Below are 17,434 nucleotides of genomic sequence, written 5' to 3'. Positions count from 1 at the left end.
ATGGGATGGCATATTGCTGCAGAATGCTGTGGTAGACATGCTGATGAAGTGTGCCTTGAATTCTAAATAAATCACAGACAGTGTCACCATCAAAGCACCCCCACACCATCACACCTCCTCCTCTATGCTTCATTGTGGGAACCACACATGCGGAGATCATCTGTTCACCTACTCTGCGTCTCACAAAGACACAGCAGTTGGAACCAAAAATCTTAAATCTGGATTCATCAGACCAGTGTTGCTTGGCCCAAGCAAGTCTCTTCTTCTTATTGGTATCCATTAGTAGTGGTTTCTTTGCAGCAATTTGACCATGAAGGCCTGATTCACACAGTCTCCTCTGAACAGTTGACGTTGAGATGCGTCTGTTACTTGAACTCTGTGAAGCATTTATTTGGGTTGCAATTTCTGAGGCTGGTAACTCTAATGAACTTATCCTGTGCAGCAGAGTTAACTCTGGGTCTTCTTTTCCTGTGGCGGTCCTCATGAGAGCCAGTTTCATCATAGCGCTTGATGGTTTTTGCGACTGCACTTGGAGAAACTTTCAAAGTTCTTGAAGTTTTCCGTATTGACTGACCTTCATGTCTTAAAGTAATGATGGACTGTCATTTCTCTTTGCTTATTTGAGCTGTTCTTGCCATGTTATGGACATGGTCTTCTACCAAATAGGGCTATCTTCTGTATACAACCTTTATCTTGTCACAATACAACTCATTAAAAAGGAAAGAAATTCCACTAATTAACTTTTAACAAGACACACCTGTTAATTGAAATGCATTCCAGGTGACTACCTCATGAAGCTGGTTGAGAGAATGCCAAGAGTGTGCAAAGCTGTCATCAAGGCAGAGGGTGGCCACTTTGAATAATCTCAAATATAAAATATATTTAGATTTGTTTAACACTTTTTTGGTTGCTACATGATTCCATATGTGTTATTTCATAGTTTTGATGTCTTCACTATTCTTCTACAATGTAGAAAATAGTAAAAATAACTGCTGGAATGAGTAGGTGTGTTTAAACTTTTGACTGGTACTGTATATGTCTCTCTACCAGGCTCTGACTCGGAGAACACACAGTAAACCTCCACAGTCACATCTCAGCAGTGTAAAAATTTTTAGATCCATCATCTGTCTCCCCCCTACCCTGCAGCAGGACAGTGACCCGGTCAGCATCCGGTCGCCACTCCAACCCAGAGGGGGATGTGACAGAGGGCTGGAAGAAGGGAGGATGAGGGGGAGGAAGAGGAGGAAGAAGAGGGCAGTGGAAGTGGTGTCGATGAAGACTGACAGAAGAGGGGGAGGGCTGCAGATGCCAGCTATAACACTGACTTGGAGCTGGGAGGCAGGTGGGTGCGTCGTTACATGAAATGAGTTCTTTTTGCATCCCTTTAATATTTTAAATAGAAATTGTGCAACAACATTGGATTTTAAAAGCCTGTTATATTAAATGAAGAACCCTTTATTATAGACTAGATGGAAAATTCAACAAATCAGATTTTTGTATGAATAAAGATTTGCTAAAGTGCCATAATTCAGCATTTTGACATCTCCCTCTGTGCCCTCTCTCAAATCAAATCAAATCAAATTGTATTACACGTGTAATAGCAGATGTTATTGTGGGTGTAGCGAAATGCTTGTGCTTCTAGCTCCGACAGTGCAGTAATATCTAACAGTTTCACAACAGAAAGCCAAAATACACTTACATTTAAGTAAGGAATGGATTTTTTTTTTAAAGAAAAGCTAATCTTTGGTCCATTAAAATAACATCGAATTGATCAGAAATACAGTGTAGACATTGTTAATGTTGTAAATGACTATTGTATTTGGAAACGGCTGATTTGTAATGGAATATCTACATAGGCGTACCGAGGCCCGTTATTTTTTAAATAGATTTTATTTCACCCTTATTTAACCATTTGCGACCTGGCCAACATAAAGCAAAGCAGTGTGACACAAACAACACAGAGTAACACGTGGAATAAACAAAAGTACAGTCAATAACACAATAGAAAAATCTATATACAGTGTGTGCAAATGGAGTAAGGAGGTAAGGCAATAAATAAGCCATAGTAGCGAAGTAATTACAATTTAGCAAATTAACACTGGAGTGATAGATGTGCAGATGATGATGTGCAAGTAGAAATACTGGTGTGCAAAAGAGCAAAAAAGTTAATAAAAACAATATGTGAATGAGGTAGGTAATTTGATGGGCTTATTACAGATGGGCTGTATAGAGCTGCAGCAATTGGTAAGCTGCTCAGATAGCTGATGCTTAAAGTTAGTGAGGGAGATATAAGTCTCCAGCTTCAGTGATTTTTGCAATTTGTTCCAGTCATTGGCAGCAGAGAACTGGAAGGAAAGGCAGCGAAAGGAGGGTCTTCCCTGTGGCTCAGTTGGTAGAGCATGGTGCTTGCAACGCCAGCATGGTGTGTGCAACGCAAGGGTTGTGGGTTCGATTCCCACGGGGGGCCAGTAAAATAAATAAATAAATAATTATGAAATCAAATGTATGCTTTGACTACTGTAAGTCGCTCTGGATAAGAGTGTCTGCTAAATGACTAAAATGTAAATGTAAAAAATTAGGTGTTGGCTTTGGGAATGACCAGTGAGAAATACCTACTGGAGCATGTGCTACAAGTGGGTGTTGTTGTAGTGAGCTAAGATAAGAGGGAGATTTACCTAGCAAAGACTTATAGATGACCTGGTGACGAATATGTAGCAAGGACCAGCCGATGAGAGCATACATGTCGCAGTGGTGGGTGGTATATGGGGCTTTGGTGAAAAAACAGATGGCACTGTGATAGACTGCATCCAGTTTGCTGAGTAGAGTGTTGGAGGCTATTTTGTAAATGACATCGCCAAAGTCAAGGATCGGTAGGATATTCAGTTTTACGAGGGTATGTTTGGCAGCGTGAGTGAAGGATTGGAGATGCTTAATGTGAGTCTGGAAGGAGAGTTTACAGTCTAGCCAGACTCCTAGGTATTTGTAGTTGTCTACATATTCTAAGTCAGAACCGTCCAGAGTAGTGATGCTAGTCGGATGGGCGGGTGCAGGCAGCGATCGGTTGAAGAGCATGCATTTCGTTTTTACTAGTGTTTAAGAGCAGTTGGAGGCCACGGAAGGAGTGTTGTATGGCATTGAAGCTCGTTTGGAGGTTTGTTAACACAGTGTCCAAAGAAGGGCCAGATGTATGAATGGTGTCGTCTGCATAGAGATGGATCAAGGAATCACCTGCAGGAAGAGCGACATCGTTGAGATATACAGAGAAAATAGTCAGCCCGAGAATTGAACCCTGTGGTACCCCCATAGAGACTGCCAGTGGTCCGGACAACAGGCCCTCCGATTTGACACACTGAACTCTAGAAGTAGTTGGTGAACCAGGCGAGGCAGTCATTTGAGAAACCAAGGCTGTTGAGTCTGCCGATAAGAATACGGTGATTGACAGAGTCAAAAGCCTTGGCCAGGTTGATGAAGACGGCTGCACATTACTGTCTTTTATCGATGGCCGTTATGACATCGTTTAGTACCTTGAGCGTGGCTGAGGTGCACCCGTGACCACTTCAGAAACCGGATTGCATAGCGGAGAAGGTACTGTGGGATTCGAAATGGTCATTGATCTGTTTGTTAACTTGGCTTTCAAAGACTTTAGAAAGGCAGGGCAGGATGGATATAGGTTTGTAACAGTTTGGGTCTAGAGTGTCACCCCCTTTGAAGAGGAGGATGACCGCGGCAGCTTTCCAATCTTTAGGAATCTCGGACGAAACGAAAGAGAGGTTGAACAAACTGGTAATAGGGGTTGCAACAATGGCGGCAGATCATTTTAGAAAGAGTGGGTCCAGATTGTCTAGCCCAGCTGATTTGTAAGGGTCCAGGTTTTGCAGCTCTTTCAGAACATCTGCTATCTGGATTTGGGTGAAGGAGAAGCTGGGGAGTCTTGGGCAAGTAGCTGTGGGGGGTGCAGAGCTGTTGGTCGGGGTAGGGGTAGCCAGGAGGAAAGCATGCCTAGCCGTAGAGAAATGCTTATTGAATTTCTCGATTATTGTGGATTTATCGGTGGTGACAGTGTTTCCTAGCCTCAGTGCAGTGTGCAGCTAGTAGGAGGTGCTCTTATTCTCCATGGACTTTACAGTGTCCCAAAACGTTTTGAAGTTAGAGCTGCAGAATGCAAACTTCAGTTTGAAAAAGCTAGCCTTTGCTTCCCTAACTTACTGCGTGTATTGGTTCCTGACTTCCCTGAAAAGTTGCATATCGTGGAGACTATTCGATGCTAGTGCAGTCCGCCACAGGATGTGTTTGTGCTGGTCGAGGGCAGTCAGGTTTGGAGTGAACCAAGGGAAATATCTGTTCTTAGTTCTTAGGGGCATGCTTATTTAAGATGGTGAAGAAATTACTTTAAAAAACAGGCATCCTCTCCTCTATTATTGTCAACCATCACTCCTGTGTTCCAAAGGCACGTTATGTTAGCTAATCCAAGTTTATCATTTTAAAAAGCTAATTGATCATTAGAAAACCCTTGCACAACTGAGCAAGAGGACAAGTACATTAGAGTGTCTAGTTTGAGAAACAGATGCCTCACAAGTCCTCAACTGGCAGCTTCATTAATAATACCCTCAAAACACCAGTCTCAACGTCAACAGTGAAGAGGTGACACCGGGGGGCTGAGCATGCACCCTTGTGGGGCTCCAGTGTTGAGGATCAGCGAAGAGGAGGTGTTGTTTCCTACCTTCACCACCTGGGGGCGACCCGTCAGGAAGTCCAGGACCCAGTTTCACAGGGCGGGGTTCAGACCCAGGGCCTCGAGCTTAATGATGGATTGGGAGTCCCAAAGGGCGGCGTTCAATTGGCCCAGCGTCGTCCTGGTTAGGGTTTGGCCTGGGTAGGCCATCATTGTAAATAAGAATTTGTTCTTAACTGACTGGCCTAGTTAAATAAAGGTTTAATTAAATATAAAAATAAATAACATAAGATTATCCTTTATTTCATGTGATTCAATTTAAGATTAAACCTGTCCCTCATTTTAAGGTCAACCCTGTTACGTGAACTGAACTTTCATTCATTTGAAACTATTCCTTTTTTTTATTCAAAAGAAACATTGAACATCTAACAGTCAAATCATAGTATGAAAGCAGATGAGATTCTTCTTTTTTGGGCCATTTCCTGGTGTTTTGTGGTGGAAAACTGAGTGGGTCGAGCATAACACGTCAACCCTGTTACCCATAGATAGACAGTCTAGAAATGTCTTAACAAATAAATATTTTTTGTATTCAATCAATTGCCACTCCTGTTGTGAACAACAAGCTTCCATTCCTCTGGTCACAAGCACAAGGGGATTTATGGCTGATTTTAGATGAAATCGTCTTTCCTGTTATGGTCAACCCTGCTACTTTATTTGGCACGTAATAGGCACTTACTATAGTCTTTTTTGAAGGGGATGGGAAAACACGTTTTTTATTAAGTTGTGACAGAATGTTAAAATTACATGAGAAAAACACTACCCAAAAGGGACTAATTTTGTAAACGAAACAGGTAGCACATTGTAGCGCTGTGAGTTCTTATTAAAATAGAGAATGAGAGAGAGAGAGGTGGGTGAATCACACGTTCTGATAAAGGGCATCAGAGGCGGAGAGCTAAGGGGCAGAGTGTGTGGTTTGTCAGTCTCGGTCTCTCGTCTCGTGGAAAAGAAATGGCTGATGTGAGTCATGCGTTTGTCATTAACCGTTTCATCTCTGACAGATCGATCTACTGACATTCACATGCTCTTTCTGTTTCCTCTCTCTAGGAAGCATCATCATTAACACTTTCACTTCTCTCTCTCTCCTTTCTCCCTTCCCTCTCCTTCTCCCTTTTCCTCCTCCTCCCCCTCCTCTTCCTCTCTGCTTTTTCACCTGATTAAAATGCAGAAACAAACACCTACACACACTCCTCAAATCAAAATCAAATCAAATGTTATTTGTGACATGCACCGAATACAGCAGGTGTAGACCTTACAGTGAAATTATTACTAACAAGCCCTTAATTAATTATTACTTACAAGCCGTTAACCAACAACGCAAAATACCTAAAAAAAAGTAAGAGACAAGAATAACAAATTATTAAAGAGCAGCAGTAAATAACAATAGCGGGGCTATATACAGGGGTACCAGTACAGAGTCAATGTGCAGGGGCACCGGTGTCAAGGTAATTGAGGTAATATGTACATGTAGGTAGAGTTATTAAAGTGATTATGCATAGATAATAACAGAGAGTCGAAAGCAGAGTTTCGGTGGGGAGAATGCCAACAGTCTGGGTAGCAATTTTATTAACTGTTCAGGAGTCTTATGGCTTGGGGGTAGAAGATATTTAGGAGCCTCTTGGACCTAGACTTGGCGCTCTGATACCGCTTGCCATGCGGTAACAGAGAGAACAGTCTATGACTAGGGTGGCTGGAGTCTTTGACAATTTTTAGGGCCTTCCTCTGACACCGCCTGGTATAAACGTCCTGGATGGCAGGAAGCTTGGCCCCGGTGATGTACTGGACCGTACACACTACCCTCTGTAGTGCCTTGCTCAGACTCAGACAGGGAGAGGTTTAAAACGTCAGTGAAGACACTTGCCAGTTGGTCAGCGCATGCTCGGAGTACACGTCCTGGTAATCCGTCTGGACCTGTGGCCTGTTTGCAGGCTCTGCCACATCCGACAGGTGTCGGAGCAGGTGTAGGACGATTCAATCTTAGTTCTTATTAGATGCTTGAGGGCATAGCGGGATTTCTTACAAGCTTCCAGGGTTAGAGTCCCGCTCCTTGAAAGTGGCAGCTCTACCCTTTAGCTAAGTGCAAATGTTGCCTGTAAACCATGGCTTCTGGTTGGTGTATGTACATACAGTCACTGTAGGGACGACGTCCTCAATGCACTTATTGATAAAGCCAGTGACTGATGTCTTGTACTCCTCAATGCCATCGGAAGAATCCAGAAACATATTCCAGTCTGTGCTAGCAAAACAGTCCTGTAGTTTAGTATCTGCTTCATCTGACTACTTTTCTATAGACCGAGTCACTGGTGCTTCCTGCTTTAATTTTTGCTTGTAAACAGGAATCAGGAGGATAGAATTATAGTCAGATTTGCCAAATGGAGGGCGAGAGAGAGCTTTGTATGCGTCTCTGTGTGTGGAGTAAAGGTGGTCTTGAATTTGTTTCTCTCTGGTTGCACATTTAACATGTTGATAAATAAAAATTAGGTAAAACTGATTTAAGTTTCCCTGCATTAAGGTCCCCGGCCACTAGGAGCGCCGCCTCTGGATGAGCATTTTCCTGTTTGCTTATGGCGGTATACAGCTCATTGAATGCGGTTTTAGCGCTAGCATCGGTCTATGGTGGTATGTAGACAGCTATGAAAAATACAGATAAAAAGTCTCTAGGTAGATAATGTTGTCTACAGCTTATCATGAGATACTTTACCTCAGGCGAGCAAAACCTCGATACTTCCTTAGATATCGTGCACCAGCTGTTGTTTACATAAATGCCATAGGACCCTGCCCCGTGTCTTACCAGAGGCTGCTGTTCTGTTCTGCCGATAGAGTGTATAACCCGCCAGCTGTATGTTCTTAACATCGTCGGTCAGCCACGACTCCCTGAAACATAAGACATTACAGTTTTTAATGTCCCGTTGGTAGGATAAACGTGCTTTCAGTTCGTCCCATTTATTTTCAAGTGACTGAATGTTAGCTAGCAGGACTGAAGGCATGGGCAGATTAGCCACTCGTCGCCTGATCCTCACAAGGCACCCTGATCTCTGATTCTGCAAAATCTGCATTTCCTCCAGCGAATAACAGGGATCTGGGCCTGGTCGGGTGTCTGTATTATATCCCTCCCGTCTGACTCAATGAAGAAGAACTCTTCCTCCAGTTTGAGGTGAGCAATCGCAGTTCTGATGTCCAGAAGTTATTGTCGGTCATAAGAAATGGTAGCAGCAACATTACTTACAAAAAAGTTACGAACAATGCGAAAAAACAAACAAAATAGCATGATTGGTTAAGAGCCGATAAGACGGCAGCATTCCCCTCCGGCGCCATACTCAACAGATTCCTGTTGTGCATCTTAATGACTTTATCAAGACATTGTATCAAGGCTTCTTTCACCATAAGTGAAGGCCATCCGGTACATGAATGAGCTAGTACCAAGTCCCCAGACGTGGTGAAATGAACTGCAAGGGACTTTAATGACAAAAGTCACATTGACAGCTAGGCCATCTCAGAGGGATATGCAGAGATGCCAAGTCCTTTTACTCAGTGTTTTGATAGTGAGGGGCTCTGATGGTGAAACAAGTGTGGCTGGGTCAGACCTGTGTTCAACTATTATTTGAAATCGTTCAACTACTTTGAGCGTTTGCTTTAGCCTGTCTGAAGTGCCCAGTGGATGGGAATTGCGGTGTTGGGGCTATTCTGTTGGTTCCAGTGCATCATCCAAGTTCAATCACGTCCAGCTGAAGTATTTTAAAGGATTTCAAACAGTATTTGAACCCAGGTCTTGAGTCTGCTTGGTTCTGTTGTTGATGTGGAAGCATATGACCCAACAGGCCTGAAGGGGTACAGGGAGGCGTGTAGAATATTCAACGTGGTCCCTGTAATCTATTTTCTGGCCATGATGCACCACGGTCTAAGGCCTCAGGTAAGACTGACCAGACCAGGCCAGTGCCCTGTTTAAATAATGTAAAAATCTTCCCTTCCATGCTCCCTTGGGTCTCCTCCTCGAATGAGCTTTGAGAGGGAAGCAACGAATTGAGGAAACAAGCAAAGTAAGGAATTGACAGCTATTAAGTCTTCAGACACAGTATCAAATCAAATCTTATTGGTCACATACACATATTTAGCAGATGTTATTGAAGGTGTAGCGAAATGCTTGTGTTCCGAGCTCCAACAGTGCAGTAGTATCTAACAACTCATAACAATACATACAAATCTAAAAGTCAAAGAATGGAATTAAGAAATATATAATTATTAAGATGAGCAATGTAGGAGTGGCACTGACTAAAATACAGTTGAATAGAATACAGTATATTTAGATGAGATGAGTAAAGTGGCCAGTGATTCCATATCTATGCATATAGGGCAGCAGCCTCAAAGGTGCAGGGTTGAGTAACCGGGTTGTAGCCGGCTAGTGATGGCTATTTGACAGTTTGATGGCCTTGAGATAGAAGCTGTTTTTCAGTCTCTCGGTCGCAGCTTTGCTGCACATGTACTGAACTTGCCTTATGGATGACAACGGGGTGAACAGGCCATAGCTCGGGTGGTTGATGTCCTTGATGATCTTTTTGGCCTTCCTGTAACATCGGTGCAGTCGGTGTCCTGGAGGGCTGGCATGGTGCCCCCATTAATGCGTTGGGCAGACCCCACCACCCTCTGGAGAGCCCTGCGGTTGCAGGCCATGCAGTTTCTGTACCAGGCGGTGATACATCCCGACAGGATGCTCTCAATTGTGCATCTGTAAAAGTTTGTGAGGGTCTAAGGGGCCAAGCCAAATTTTTTCAGCCTCCTGAGGTTGAAGAGGCATTGTTGCACCTTCTTCACCACACTGTCTATGTGGGTGGACCATTTCAGATTGTCAGTGATGTGTACGCTGAGGACCTTGATACTTTCCACCTTCTCCACTGCGGTCCCGTCAATGTGGATAGGGGTGTGCTCCCTCTGCTGTTTCCTGAAGTCTACAATCAGCTCCTTCATTTTGTAGACGTTGAGGGAGAGTTTATTTTCCTGGCACCACTCTGCCAAGGCCGTCACCTCCTCCATGTAGGCTGTCTCGTCATTGTTGGTAATTAGGCCTACTACTGTTGTGTCGTCTGCACACTTGATGATTGAGTTGGAGGCATGCATGGCCACGTAGTCATGGGTGAACAGGGAGTACAGGAGGTGGCTGAGCACATACCCTTGTGGGGCCCCTGTGTTGAGGATCAGCAAAATGGAGGTGTTGTTTCCTACCTTCACCACCTGGGGACGGCCCATCAGGGAGTCCAGGACCCAGTTGCACAGGGCGGGGTTCAGATCCAGGGCCCTGTGCTTAATGATGAGCTTGGAGGGTACTATGGTATTGAAGGCTGAGCTGTAGTCAATGAACAGCCTTCTGACGTAGGTATTCCTCATGTCGAGATGGGATAGGGCAGTGTGCAGTACGATGGCGATTGTATCGTCTGTGGATCTATTGGGGCGGTAAGCAAATTGAAGTGGGTCCAGGGTGTCAGGTAAGGTAGAGGAGATATGATCCTTAACTAGCCTCTCAAAGCACTACGGGGCAATAGTCATTTGGTTCAGTTACCTTTGCTTTCTTGGGTACAGGAACAATGCTGGACATCTTGAAGCAGGTGGGGAAAGCAGACTGGGATAGAGAGAGATTGAATATGTCCGTAAACACTCCAGCTAGCTGGTCTGCATATGCTCTGAGGACGCGGCTAGGGATGCCATCTGGGCCGGCAGCCTGGCGAGGGTTAACACGCATAAATGTCTTACTTACATCGGCCATGGAGAACGAGATCCCACAGTCCTTGGGAGCGGGCCGCATCAGTGGCACTGTGTTATCCTCAAAGCGGGCCAAGAAAGTGTTTAGCTTGTCCGGGAGCAAGACGTCGGTGTCCGCGACATGGCTGTTTTTCCCTTTGTAAACCGTGATTGTCTGTAGACCCTGCCACATATGTCTTGTGTCTGAGCCGTTGAATTGCAACTCCACTTTGTCTCTGTACTGACATTTTACCTGTTTGATTGCCTTACGGAGGAAATAAATACACTGTTTGTATTCGACCATATTCCCAGTCACCTTGCAATGGTTAAATGCAGTGGTTTGCGGTTTCTGTTTATCCATCTATCCACGGTTTCTGGTTTGGGTAGGTTTTAATTGTTACAGTGGGAACAACATCCCCTATACACTTCCTGATGAACTCAGTCACCATGTCCGTGTATACGTCAATGTTATTCTCAGAGGCTATATCCCAGTCCGCGTGATCAAAACAATCTTGAAGCATGGATTCCGATTGGTCAGACCAGCGTTGAATAGACCTTTGCATGGGTACTTCTTGTTTAAGTTTCTGCCTACAGGAAGGGAGGAGGAAAATGGAGTCGTGATCTGATTTTCCGAAGGGAGGGCGGGGAGGGCCTTGTAGGCATCTTGGAAGGGGGAGTAGCAGTGGTCGAGTGTAGCATTTTCCTCAAATTTGCTTTATTAAAATCCCCAGCTACAATAAATGCGGCCTCAGGATATGTAGTTTCCAGTTTGCATGAAGTCCAGTGTAGTTCCTTGAAGGCCGTCATGGTATCGGCTAGAGGGGGAATATACACGGCTGTGACTATAACCGAAGATAATTATCTTGGGAGGTAATACGGTCGGCATTTGATTGTGAGGTATTCTAGGTGGGGTGAACAAAATAACTTGAGTTTCTGTATGTTATCACAATCACACCATCAGTAGTTAATCATAAAACATACACCACCACCTTTCTTCTTCCCGGAGGGTTCTTTATTCCTGTCTGCGTGATGTACTGAGAACCCAGCTGGCTGTATGGATGGGACAGTAAATACAGAGAAATCCATGATTCTGTGAAACAGAATATGTTACAGTTCCTGATGTTTCTGTGGAAGGAGATCCTCGCCCTGAGCTCGTCTACTTTATTGTCCAGAGACTGAACATTAGCAAGTAATATACTCAGAAATAGTGGATGGTGTGCATGCCTCCTGAGTCGGACTAGAAGTCCACTCCGAATACCTCTTCTCCGCAGGTGGCGTCTTGGAGCAGCCTCTGGGATCAGTTCAATTGCCCTGGGGGGTACGTACAAATTTCTGGTCGTAATGCTGGTGAGTTACCGCCGCTCTGATATTCAAAAGTTATTTCTGGCTGTATGTAATAACACAAAAAACATTCTGGACTAATAATGTAAGAAATAACACACAACAAAACAAAATAGTGCTAAGTTGCTTAGGAGCTAGAAGCAGAGCCGCCATGTCTGTCTGTCGACGCCATTCCAGCAGTAGTGACCAGGTGCCTGTTTAAATTATGTAAACATGAGTGGATGCAGTCACTCTTTACTTTAACTTTCTATCATTAAGGCTACATAACACTGTCAAATACTGTATACGGAGGATTCAAATGAAAAGTTACTTGGATCTGAAAAAGCTGTGCACTTAAAACAGCTCTGAAACAGCTCTGGAAAACCAAAGTAGCCAGCCATATGCTTGTTACCTAATTGCCCAGTAGATCATCTAGATTGATGTCTTCTGCATACTGTTTAACATCAAATCTACTGATACGGCTGGCTGACTGGGGCCTGAAGCTAAGGTGAAAAAAAGAAAGAAAGAAAAATGCTCAAGTGAGTCGTCTTTCAGTCTTGTACTCTGTCATTAGCTCCTAAACATGTTTCACTGTTCTTAGAAAGTCTGAACGCTTTCTGCTTCATTCAATTTAAACAATGGAGCATCTCCTATATTATTAAACCAGGCAACTAAAGCCTCGCGGATTTGAGAGGTAGGCTTGTTCGGTATCCAGATTGTCTTACCGACCTTGTGCCATTCTGTAATAGCAACACTGCCGCAATGAATGAAATTAAAGGTAAATAATGTATTGCCATTTCTGAATCACTTTTATTGTAAATAAGAATATGTTTCTAAACACTTCTACATCCATGGGGATGCTACCATAATTACGGATAGTCCTGAATGAATCGTAAATAATGATGAGTGAGAAAGTTACAGATGCACAAATATCATACCCTAAAATATGCTAACCTCTCACCATTACAATAACAGGGGAGGTTAGCATTTTTCGGGGGTTATACTTTTTGTCCCCGAAAATGGGGGGCTATGTACAATAGTCTGCACTTTAACCTCAAAGTCATTGCATAATTTCAAATCCAAAGTGCCGGAGTACAGAGCCAAAACAACAAGAAATGTATCACTGTCCCAATACTCTTGGAGCTCACTATATATGGGTTTTTCTATAAACTAGGGTACCAGTGATGATTTCCGAAACTAGACAATTTGTTCCAGCTGTTGATAATTCATAATCAGCCAATGTTTACATTAAGATAAGGGGGATCATACCTAGGTGCTATCTAGAACCTAAAAGGGTTCTTCAGCTGTCCCTATAGGAGAACCCTTTCAAGAACAATTTTTGGTTCCAGGTAGAACCCTTTTGAGTTCCATGTAGAACCCTTTACATAGAGGGTCTACATGGAACCCAAAAGAGTTCTACCTGGAACCAGAAAGGGACAGCCGAAGAACCCTTTTGGAATACTTGTATATTCTATCAATGTATGCACTGCAAAATCGAATGCGTCTAACTGAAAGTCACCTTACCTTGATACTTTTTACATTTTGCCTAAAATGACATACCCAAATCTAACTGCCTGTAGCTCAGGATCTGAAGCAAAGATATGCATACTCTTGACACCATTTAAAAGGAAACACTTTGAAGTTTGTGGAAATGTGAAATGAATCATCTCTTCCCTCTGCTCAATCATTCTCCAACCAATCTCCTGATTCTGCCTCCTCAACCCTCCTCTCCTCCCTTTCTGCATCCTTTGACTCTCTATGTCCCCTATCCTCCCGGCCGGCTCGGTCCTCCCCTCCTGCTCCGTGGCTTGACGACTCATTGCGAGCTCACAGAACAGGGCTCCGGGCAGCCAAGCAGAAATGGAGGAAAACTAGCCTCCCTGCGGACCTGGCATCTTTTCACTCCCTCCTCTCCACATTTTCTTCCTCTGTTTCTGCTGCTAAAGCCACTTTCTACCACTCTTAATTCCAAGCATCTGCCTCTAACCCTAGGAAGCTCTTTGCCACCTTCTCCTCCCTCCTGAATCCTCCTCCCCCTCCCCCCCTCCCTCTCTACGGACAACTTTGTCAACCATTTTGAAAAGAAGGTTGACGACATCCGATCCTCGTTTGTTAAGTCAAACGACACCGCTGGTCCTGCTCACATTGCCCTACCCTATGCTTTGACCTCTTTCTCCCCTCTCTCTCCAGATGAAATCTTGCGACTTGTGACGGCCGGCCGCCCAACAACCTGCCCGCTTGACCCTTTCCCCTCCTCTCTTTTCCAGACCATTTCCGGAGACCTTCTCCCTTACCTCACCTCGCTCATCAACTCATCCCTGACCGCTGGCTACGTCCCTTCCGTCTTCAAGAGAGCGAGAGTTGCACTACTTCTCTAAAAACCTACACTGGATCCCTCCGATGTCAACAACTACAGACCAGTATCCCTTCTTTCTTTCCTCTCCAAAACTCTTGAGTGTGCTGTCCTTGGCCAGCTCTTTTGCTATCTCTCTCAGAATGACCTTCTTGATCCAAATCAGTCAGGTTTCAAAACTGGTCATTCAACTGAGACCGCTCTTCTCTGTGTCACGGAGGCTCTCTGCACTGCTAAAGCTAACTCTCTCTCCTCTGCTCTCATCCTTCTAGACCTATCTGCTGCCTTTGATACTGTGAACCATCAGATCCTCCTCTCCACCCTCTCCGAGTTGGGCATCTCCGGCGCGGCTCACTCTTGGATTGCGTCCTACCTGACATGTCGCTCGTACCAGGTGGCATGGCGAGAATCCGTCTCCGCACCACGTGCTCTCACCACTGGTGTCCCCCAGGGCTCAGTTCTAGGCCCTCTCCTATTCTCGCTATAGACCAAGTCACTTGGCTCTGTCATATCCTCACATGGTCTCTCCTATCATTGCTACGCAGACGACACACAATTAATCTTCTCCTTTCCCCCTTCTGATAACCAGGTGGCGAATCGCATCTCTGCATGTCTGGCAGACATATCAGTGTGGATGATGGATCACCACCTCAGGCTGAACCTCGGCAAGACGGAGCTGCTCTTCCTCCCGGGGAAGGACTGCCCATTCCATGATCTCGCCATCACGGTTGACAACTCCATTGTGTCCTCCTCCCAGAGTGCTAAGAGCCTTGGCATGACCCTGGACAACACCCTGTCGTTCTCCACTAACATCAAGGCGGTGACCCGATCCTGTAGGTTCATGCTCTACAACATTCGCAGAGTACTGCCTCACACAGGAAGCGGCGCAGGTCCTAATCCAGGCACTTGTCATCTCCCGTCTGGATTACTGCAACTTGCTGTTGGCGGGGCTCCCTGCCTGTGCAATCAAACCCCTACAACTCATCCAGAACGTCTGGTGTTCAACCTTCCCAAGTTCTCTCACGTCACCCCGCTCCTCCGCACACTCCACTGGCTTCCAGTTGAAGCTCGCATCTGCTACAAGACCATGGTGCTTGCCTACGGAGCTGTGAGGGGAACGGCACCTCCGTACCTTCAGGCTCTGATCAGTCCCTACACCCAAAGAAGGGCACTGCGTTCATCCACCTCTGGCCTGCTCGCCTCCCTACCTCTGCGGAAGCACAGTTCCCGCTCAGCCCAGTCAAAACTGTTCGCTGCTCTGGCACCCCAATGGTGGAACAAGCTCCCTCACGACGCCAGGACAGCGGAGTCAATCACCACCTTCCGGAGACACCTGAAACCCCACCTCTTTAAGGAATACCTGGGATAGGATTAAGTAATCCTTCTAACCCCCCCCCACCCCCACCCTCCCCCCAAAAAGATATAGATGTACTATTGTAAAGTGGTTGTTCCACTGGACATCATAAGGTGAATGCACCAACTTGTAAGTCGCTCTGGATAAGAGCGTCTGCTAAATGACGTAAATGTAAAATGTAAATGAGAATATAACACATTACATATGGTAAAAGATAACACAGGGAAAAAAAAAATGTTTTTTTTGTACCATCATCTTTGAAATGTAAGAGAAAGGCCATAATGTATTATTCCAGCCAAGGCACAATTTAGATTTGGGCCACTAGATGGCAGCAGTATATCTGCAAAGTTTTAGAATGATCCAATGAACCATTGCATTTCTGTTCAAAATGTTGTACCAAGATTGCCCTGTGCCTAATTGGTTTATTAATACATTTTCAAGTTCATAACTTCATAACTCCTCAAACAATAGCATTGTATTCTTTCACTGTAATAGCTACTGTAAATGTGACAGTGCAGTTAGATTAAGAAGAATTTAAGCTTTCTGCCAATATCAGATATGTCTATGTCCTGGGAAATGTTCTTGTTACTTACAACCTCATGCTAATCACATTTGCCTACATTAGCTCAGCCATCCCACGGGGGACCCACCGATCATGTAGCGGTTTTAACGTGGATCTTCAATAATTACGCATAATACTTGTTGGATGCCATTTGGTGTCCAGCTGATTATTTACATTACATTACATTTACATTTAAGTCATTTAGCAGACGCTCTTATCCAGAGCGACTTACAAATTGGATACAAAGCCTAGGAGGTTCTTGGTTCTCATCCCCTTCCATAGACTTACACAGTAATTATGACAACTTCCGGAGGACGTCCTACAACCTATCAGAGCTCTTGCAGCATAAACTGACATGTTTACATGTCAGTTTAAGCTACAGCTAGCTAGCATACAATGTGCAGAGTAGTTGACTCCAAGAGAAAGACAATAGTTGAAAAGTTTTATACAAATGAATTTCTTCCAAAATTAGAGAAGCAAGAGAGAGAAATAATTTTTCGTAGTACATTTTTTTCACTTTCACTTCCACTTACTTAGCTAGTGTCAAATGCAGCTAGCTAGTTTAGCCTACTCAAACACCGGGCTCAAACAGAGAATGACGCTATGTTAGCTAGCTGTCTATGGCTATCCAACACCGGAACTCTTCCAAGTCAAGGTAAGCTTTTGGTTTTATTAATTTATTGCCACCGGCGGTGTAACTGCTAAACTGATTGCTGCTCACTACACTGTACCGCATGATTGTAGCGGGTTTACTAATGTGTTAGTTCTAGTAGCTATGTTGACTATGACGTGACAACGATGTAGGCTGTGTGAAGCGGTTAGTATATGAAGGTTTGGCTTGGAAAGGTTTTTTTCGGCTGGTCACAGACAGCTGATGTCTTGTGCACTGAAGTTCACAAGCGAAGGAAAATGGTGAAAGGAGGAGAGAGCATTGATATATGCGAGAAGGAATTATATGTGAACCGTTTCAAGAAGCTAGGCGTATGTCATATGTCTCTACTTCACAGGAAAGTGATTTGAATGAGAAAAAGAAAATCTTCATCAAAATGCAATTTTTGTCAGAAATGCCTTCTGGAAGATGTGAACTTTCATGTGCCTTAATAACAAAATGTTATGCCATCTGTAAATACAAATACAATTGTTAAATTACGAGCCTAGTTGGTTTAGCCACAGAAAAAGACATGAACATTCCTGCTAGACATGATTAGCTGAGATAATGGATGGGCTGGACATGCTGAGAGATGAGTTCAGATTGGTCTGCCATGTAGCTCGCTTCTATCTATAACATGAGCCGCTCAGTATGTGTAAATAATCCTTGCTACCACAGCTTTTTTGAAAATATATAACGTTAACCATGAAGAACTGCAAAAATGTTGCTACTGCTCT

Source organism: Salmo salar, chromosome ssa20, assembly GCF_905237065.1.
Source record: "Salmo salar chromosome ssa20, Ssal_v3.1, whole genome shotgun sequence".
Taxonomy (NCBI): Eukaryota; Metazoa; Chordata; class Actinopteri; order Salmoniformes; family Salmonidae; genus Salmo; species Salmo salar.
This window is presented reverse-complemented; position numbering follows the sequence as displayed.